Source organism: Urocitellus parryii, chromosome 6, assembly GCF_045843805.1.
Source record: "Urocitellus parryii isolate mUroPar1 chromosome 6, mUroPar1.hap1, whole genome shotgun sequence".
In the NCBI taxonomy this organism is placed as follows: Eukaryota; Metazoa; Chordata; class Mammalia; order Rodentia; family Sciuridae; genus Urocitellus; species Urocitellus parryii.
The window spans coordinates 23539416-23548269 of NC_135536.1; the positions used below are offsets into that span (position 1 = coordinate 23539416).

Here is an 8854-nt window from a genome sequence, read left to right on the forward strand (position 1 = left end):
GACAAGACAGACATGAAGCCACAAAAACATTCCTGCAGTTGTTTCCATGGGGACCCTTTCTTACAATCTATGAATGCATCAAGTTTAAGTCTACTCAAGAGAAATAGAAGGAGCAGGTATTGAAGATGGTAAACACTAAGAGGATGCATTTTTTCCCTGTTAAATCCAGACACATTGACGTGGACTATAAGTAATTCTGATGTGCCTGCAGTCCTCCTCCACTGCCCATAAAGCCAGGCCTCTGTCTCCTTTACACATTAGGTGTTATAACGAAGATTTTATGATTGTTGACCGGCTGTTCAGTCACCAGGATGCGTCCCTCATGGACATGGGGACATGTCATAGATTGGGGGGGCCATTTCAGAGTAAGTGCCATGGAACACCTATCTGCGCAGGTGGCGGTGGAGGAGAGACCTGAATGCAACGAGGGAGTCAGTTATGTGATGTTATGGGAGGTGCCACAAGGAGCCATGGAGTAGTAGCTACAGAAATATGGGATCCAGCGTAGGGTCTCAGAGAAGCAGAAAGGAAGTCAAGTCAGTGTGCTGTCAGCAGAAGGGAAGACAGATGAGACTGGAGAGGCAGGCAGCTGGAGAACCAGGGACCCCTGTGTGGATCATGGTTAGAACTTAGCCTTCTGAGTGTGCTTAGAAGCCTTCCATGAGTTTTAAACAGTAGAGGAATGTAATCTGATCTGTATTTTAAATTCATCCTTCTGCTGACACACAGAGACTAAAATTTTTGTTGGCAGTCACTACGTGAAAACAAGGAGACCAATTGTCCCCTCTCATGAACTGTATGCCTCACAGGGAACATGAGCCCCTGGAAGGTAGAGAATGCATCTCTCTATATTATTGTTCCCAATGATTTGCCTTTTCCTGGTACTTCATAGGTCCCTGGTAGAGACTGAATGCAGTCTGAAAGGGTGGGTGAGGGAAATATCTACTGTAGGCTGGAGCAGAAGGACCTCAGCCTCTTGTGACTTAGGATGCTTCTCACAGATGAATCTGTCCCCATGAAGTGTGAATGGGGTTCTTTCTCTTTTCCAGAGATCCCTAAATGATTCCTTGGAATCATGGGAAGATAATAATCCTGATGGTTCTGGAGCACTAGCTGGGCTATGTTGAAGGTGCTGTGCAGGTGTCAAATGAAGGGGGTGAGGAGATTAAGTCACATATAATTTGAGGATGGAGACCAAGACTAGAAGGGAGAGCTGGTCAGTTTGTTGTCGCTTTACAGATTGGAACCATGAAGTATTAAAACTATTCCTCCTCACCAGTATAAGATGTATTTGACAAGGTCAGGGAGTGTTGGATAAGAAGCAGGTCTTTGCTCTTTAATGGCCCCCCTCTAAACTTGTCGTGACCTGTGTCAATAGAATCACCTATTCCTACCTCAATAAAAGAAACAAATCTGTACAAGCCTTCTCATAATTTTGTTTTGTGGGTGTCAGGCGAGTCTATGAGCTCCTGCCCTTATTATAAACACCATCTCTGGAGGAGACGAACGTTCTTAACTTTTACAGTCAGGATGCAGTCATGCTTTGAGATCATCTGAGAAGTGCTGTAGAAGCACAAAGCATTATTACTATCATTATGGCAGTAATGACTATGATTATAGTGCAGTTGGGGGGGTGCTGAAGGGGAATGGCAGTTAAGGGCCAGGAATCTTTACCCCCATAATCTGAGTTAGCTTTGCAGTATCCAAAACTCGTGTGTGTGTGTGTGTGTGTGTGTGTGCACATGAATGTGCAAGAGTGAGGCAGATGTGGGTGTTGAGGTATCATTGTTGGAAGACAGGTACCTCAAATGCATTTTAGTGGAACTGTGCTCAGAAAACATCCCATTTCCTACTTAAAACCAAGAGCATAGCTTTGCTGTGTTTCAGTAATACTATGTTGGCATGCAATATGATTTCCCTGATTATCACTTCAGATGTGAGGGTTATCTCAAAATCTCTGGGTGCAGTAGGAGGTTGTGATATAAGCTGTCTTGGATAAGACTTCAACTGCTCTGGGTAATAAGAAGAGACTGTGACAGTTTAAAGTTAGGCACCTTTGCCATTTGCTCTGCTTTCTCTACTTCTTCTTTGTTCATCATTTTGGGGAATCTGTAATTCTGTAAATCCAATACTTAATCATTCAACAAGCATTTATATAGTGTCTATTGAATGCCATGTCTGGGGTTAGATTGTAGGTAAATAGGATGAATGTGATTTGTTCTCTGCCTTAAAGGTTTTATAGGTTGGTGAAGAAGTTGGACAAAAACATCAGGGGGTTTGAGGTGTTAATTGTTTTTTGTCCAAATTCCATAAACAAATTTGCACCTTGGAAGTTCTCCTTTGGAGTCAGTGTGTGGGGTAGATTTAAGTGGGTTGAAACTGGAAACATGGAGAACCTGAAGCTATTGCAGAAGTATGGGTGAGAGATAAGGGCTGTCAGGTCCCTTGAAAAAGCCCTCATGTGTGAAACTCAAATACTTTGCATTATTTATCATGAGAAGAACAAGAGGGAAGAACTGTTTTCTAAGGTCTGGATAATTTGAATAGCATAATTTTCAATTCCTTGATGATGTGATCTGGCTCTGAGCAGAAGAGAACTGTGTTCGTTTGCATGGGTGGAAAATGCCAGCACATTTGCTCTGAGTTTGAGGAAATCTATGAAGTTGAGGAATACGCTTAGAAATATATGTAAAAGTTCTTCTAGGGGACTAGAGTTGCATGTAGCATTTTGGACGTGGTCATAAATGTTGCCTAAGAATGTGCACAATGACTAAAAGAGTGTGACAATGACCAAAATTATTACTTTTTTTTTCTACTGGAGTGAATAACAAAGGGGAATTTTGGAGAACTTCTTTTGGGATTTGAGAAATATTCTAGCAGAGAGGAGAGAGAAGGAGGACTAGTGGAGCTGGGGACAGAATTTAATCTGCCTTGACTGGGGTAGATGCATTTTTGGAGGAGATTCCTGGTGGATCATTTCAGGCATAGGGTTTTCAACAAGTAATTTGACTCATAGTGTTGTACAAGATGTACTCTGTAAATTCTTCCCTATCGTGGACAATTCGTAAAGATGTTTAAGATTATACAGTAAAAACAAAAAGCTCATTGTTTTGAATTTATCATTTCAAAAGGCCAACTTTTGCCTATGCATCACTGGGAAGACTACCGTTACCATGAATTAATGATGCTACTTTATAAGGGTCACATTTTTCCTGCATGAAGATCCAACAGCTTTTGGGAACTTCTGGAACTTTGCTTGTAATCCAAGTATTTGCTGTTAATTAAAACAGACACATAACTGAAGTGGGCCTCATTTCACACCAGACGTAGGTTATGGAGTCTGTGGACCAGCTGTTTTTCATTCCCTCTGCAAATGCAGAAAGGGGAAATGGCTTTAGATGGAACCAGAAAAGATGAAGCCAGCAAGCCTCTTTCTTAGTAGAAAGGAATATAACAAAGAACAGAAAACTAGTATCAAAGCATCAACAAAAAAAATCTTGATGGTCATGGTGAAACCCTGAAGGAACCCACCTCGGTATCACCAAACTCTTCCCGAATTTCCATAACTTGTGAGTCCTGTTCCTTTCTGATATGGAGAAGGGACTGGGTAAATTATTTAGGTCCTATATAAACCCATTTATACATGCTATATTTAATTATAAATTATCTTAGTAGCATTTGCAAAAGTATGGGTGTTGTGGATTTCAAAGATGTTTTTTTGATTGCCCCAGTGTTCTCCAACTACCTTGTCAGAAAATGTCTTTTCCAGGTGAAGAAATAATGCATTACACACAGAGACACAGTCCTGAATGTAAAATCACACCCTTCTAAATCTAACAGATGATTTTATTCTTTTGACATTGGAAGATGTAGAAAATGCCCCCCATAAAGACAAATTAGTGTAACTTGATATTTATTTGTAACATTTTATGATAAACACCATGCTAAGTGTTCTCATATGCATGATCTCATTATATCACATTTTATTGAGTGAAGAAACAAGCATGTGAGATTAGTGATTTTATTTCTTTCAGAGACACCCAACTAAAATGTGGCAGAACTAAGTTGGAATCTTTGGACTCTGATGTTCAAGATCTCTACATATTTGCAGTTGGTCTTCTGATCTCACTGACAGGCTACTGGTAAGTCCTTGCTGTTAGACAAACAGACTGAATCCTGGGCAACATCTCTAGACAACATCCTGGGCAACATCCACCCACCAGGCACCTTGACCTAGTCCTCATTTTCCAACCTACCCATGAAAAGTTCCTGTCCTTACTTTTAATTCCTTAACTGTTACCTGTGTCTGTAACAGTGTTGAATCATGAACTTCCAAGATTCCCTTGAACTTTCAGAAATTTTGGTTTCATAGATCTTAATATATATATTGCTATACAGAATCTGTTAGGTCTAAATCTGAAATATATCTCAATTCTGTCAAATTTCCTCCATTACCTCATTCTCCACAGTGGCCCAAGCAGTTACCTTACAAGAATAAGAGTCAGAACTCTAATGATATTCTCATGCTGTTTTGGTTTGGAGTGTGGCCTGTGGACTAGTAGCATCTGTATCACCAAAGAACTTGTTAGACATGCAGAATCTTACTTTAAACCTAGAAAATCCTAATCTGCATTTTAGCAAAGTCACCAAGATGTCTCTGTGAAGTGTATGTTAGAGAATTGCTGTTTTAACAGACCAGCCTACCATGCTCTACCTTTTCCATTGTATTCTCTCCTTTGCATCCAGTGTGATTTTTTTCCCCCTTGTGCTTAGAATTGAACCCAGGACCTCAGATATGCTAGGGAAGTACTCTACCACTGAGCCATATCCTCAGCCCCAGAATGATGTTTTTAAAACGCTTATATAATTGTACCATCTCCACTTTAAACCCTTTCATGTCTTACCATCTCATTTAAATGAAAGCTCAAACCACTGACAATTAACTGAAAAAGTCCTCCAAGATCTGATTCTTGCCCACTTCCAGCCATACTGACTTTTCCTTCCGTTCCTAAAACATATCAAACTTGGTTCTACCTATAAGACATGTCCCCATTATTTCCTCTATCCAGAACACTCTTCTGTTCATGGCATGATCTTAGTTTTTTAATCCTTTAGTCTTAGTTTAAGTGTCAAATACTGGTGAAAAATTGATCTGACCTCTCTAAAGTAGATACCTCCTGTTTTTCTGGGTCACAGCCATGTTGCTCTCCTTCAGGTTATTTATCTCAGTTTGTCTATTTGTTTCTGTTCCAATTGTCCATTACCCCTCCTGGATTCTGTAGACATAAGTCCCATGGCTATTTCTACAGCATTTCATACCAATGAATGGATTAGAGAAGACAATCTATCAATACCTGTTGGACAAGTAGAGTAGGCATACTATAGTTATGGTTCCGAGTTTTCAACTTTTTTTTTCAGGACTATATAATTCAAGAGAAGTTGTTAGTGCTTATAATTCTTGCAGTTATTACTAGTTCTTGGTGGTTTTACCTAAAATATTTACAATTAGCTATCCAGATTTCAGAGGACTTTCTGATACCTGCTTTCAGCATCACCAGTAGAGTGAATTTTCATTCCCAAGCTATTTGCAAATGTTAGTTCTCATTTGCCTATCAACAAATTTGCAACCAACAAGTATTATCTTACAGCAAATGTCCAGTCATCTCCTTAATGGAAACCAGAAAAGCTTGTCTACAAGTATAATTGATTTGGTCCAGAGTTGATGAGGGAATATATTGGACAAATATTATTATTTTTTGTCTCTCTATGGATGTGTTTTCTGAGAGAGTGCAGGAAAGGATTCAGGGGTAATGAGTTCAAGGTCTGGTGTCTTGAAACATTAGGTTACAGCTAATGGCTAACCCAGGGTTAGATAAAGAGAACTCCCTTGTGATATCATTTCACAATTGCATAAAGCAGATGTGTAATAGAGGCTTGTATCTGTCCATGAAACATCTGGCATTACTCATGAGAAGCAGGTGCCTTAGTTGGATAAGCAGGCCACATAGCCATTCCAGGATGACACATTTCTGTTGTTTCTGGGTTGCAATTGAATTTTCTTTGGCTCCAGTCAACCCAAGCACGTTAATGATCTAGATGATAATGCAGAGGAAGATTGCCTAAGAAAGAAGATAAACATGTAGCCACATATTCTGGCATAATGAGGTTCTAGGTTTTGGAAAAATTAGTAAGCTACCCTGTAACTGACAGTCTGTAAGAGTCCAGATGTAATATGTATATATTTGTTGTGACAGGTTGAGTCACAATTGCCATGGATGAGATTTTCTTCAGAATTGGGTGTTTGCCTGCTAATCAGACAAAGCCTGTATTAGATCTTAGCCAACCATGGGTCAGGATATCTTAACAGTTTACTAAATTGTACCCATCACATAAACCTTTGTGTTTCCTAAAATAAAATTTGTGAAAGTACTGGAAGAAAGTTTATAAATGTATTAACCTTCAGCCGGGTTACAGCATGTTAAAGTCACCAAGAGAACATGGTGAACTCACCTGCCTTCCCCTTGCTTTACCGTATCCTGGCTTGGGTCATTGCTGTAGTTTCATGGTGAAAAGCATATGGTGGTTTGGGTCTGGGCACACTTGGATGGTGAATTCTTTGAGTCCCACACAGGACTTGCCTGGAACTTGTTAATTTCTGATGTTTTAATAAGGGCAGTGTTTCTCAAGGTGTGGTATGCTGACAATCTGCTTCAAGATGACCTGGTATGCTTGTGAAAAACATATTCTTGGAGGCTGTCCCTGCAAATCCACTGAATTAGGTTTCTGTGTAAAGCTTAAAAGTCTACATTTTCAGCAAATATTCCAGATATGCTATGAATTTTAGTTTGAAAACTATCTAGGTTCTGTTGAAGTTAAGTGGGGGTAATTTTTTCATTATTTTCTAATAGGTTTTAAAGAGAATTTGGGGTTAAAATGATCAACTTTAAAAATAATGAGCTGGTCATGGTGGCATATACCTGTAATCCCAGAAACTTGGGAGGCAATGCAGAAGGATCTCAAGTTTGAGGCCAACCTCAGAGACTTAGTGAGAGCTTAAGCTCACTAGTGAGACCCTGTCTCAAAATTAAAAAAAATAAATAAATAAAAATTTAATAAATGTATATTAATAAAAACTTCATATTTTATCTGGGGATGTAACTCAGTATTAAAGTACTCTGGGTTCTATCCCCAATATCAAAACAAAAACAACAAAATACAAACAAAAAAATAATAATTTTAATCTTACAAACCATTTTTGGCTTATCAACAATGATATTAATGAGAATTGCCACACAGCTAACCTTTAGGAATGGCTTATCAACAATGATATTAATGAAAAATTGCTACACAACTAACCTTTAGGAATATCATTGCCTGAGCCCTACTCAAAAGTGACTCTATAGGACAAAGATTGATTTTCAGGCATGGGTCAGCTGGTGTGTGTGTCTGTATACCTGCATGTGCTTGTGTAGGAGAAAAGGTTGTTGATCAGGGGTCTGTTGTGTATGCTCACTCCTTCTTATCCCACATCAAATGATTATGGGATGTTGGGGCTAAGAGGGACTTTTTTTCTTTTTTTTTTACTTTGTTAAATGATTTTAAGAAACATTCTTAGTCCTTTCTGCTTTACCCAGGGAGGGGCCCATATGGTGTTGCTCTTAATTCCCCTCGTAACTTTAAAGGGAAATTGTCACAATGTCAAGAGCCCTTGATGTCCTGCAAATGAAGGAGGAGGATGTCCTCAAATTCCTTGCAGCAGGAACCCACGTAGGTGGCCCAACTCTTGATTTCCAGATGGAATAATATAGATATAAAAAGGAAAAGCGATGGCAGATCATAAATCTGAAGAGGACTTGGGAGAAGCTTCTGCGGTCAGCTTGTGCCATTGTTGCTGTTGAAACCCCTGCTGATGTCAGTGTCATATCCTCCAGGAATACTGGCCAGCGGGCTGTGCTGAAGTTCGTTGCTGCCATCAGAGCCACTCCTATTGCTGCCTGCTTCACTCCTGGAACCTTCACTAACCAGATCCAGGCAGCCTTCTGGGAGCCACGCCTTCGGGTGGTTACTGATCCCAGGGCTGACCACCATCCTCTTACAGAAGCATTTTATGTCAACCTGCCTACCTTTGCTCTGTGTAACACAGACTCAGTCCTCTGAGCTATGTAGACACCGCCATTCTGTGCAACAACAGGGGAGCTCATTGTGTGGGTCTGATGTGGTGGATGCTGGCCTGAGAAGTACTGCGCATGCGTGGCACCATTTCCCATGAACACCCATGGGATGTCATGCCTGATCTGTGCTTCTGCAGAGATCCTGAAGAGACTGAAAAAGAAGCACAGGCTGCTGCTGAAAAAGCTGTGACCAGGGACGAATTTCAGGGTGGATGGACTGTTCTTGCTCCTGAGTTCACTGCTACTCAACCTGAGGTTGCAGACTGACTATGGAATGCTGAGGCTAAGAGGGACTTGGTGTGCAGGTGTCCTCTGTGCCTAGCCAGTGGTTCCCTACTAGAGTGCCTAGCCAGCCACTAAAGACTGGTCTGCAGCTCCTTCTGCTCAGGCCACTGAGTGGGTAGGAACAACTACCGAGTGGTCTTGAGCTGTTCTGCAGACACTTATTAATAATCAAAATGGAAATAAGGTTACAGAATATAAACACCAGTTTCTAAAAAAACAAAAGGAAAGAGTCTTAGTATTTTTCTTTTACAAAAAAATATGAGTACCAATTATACTAAGCTCTTCTCATGTCCTTCTCTCTCTCGCTTTAATCTGTGGAACAAAGATAGAAAACCTCCATTTAAAAAACATTCATGGAGTCATGGTGTTATGGTGTTCAGTCTTCATTGTTAGAAGTC

At 40.2% G+C, this 8854-nt stretch overlaps 1 pseudogene; it reads left to right on the forward strand.

Moving 5' to 3' along the window:
- The first annotated feature begins 7695 nt into the window (after nucleotides 1–7695).
- On the forward strand, nucleotides 7696–8598 carry LOC113191948 (small ribosomal subunit protein uS2 pseudogene; annotated as a pseudogene).
- The last annotated feature ends 256 nt before the right edge of the window (nucleotides 8599–8854 follow it).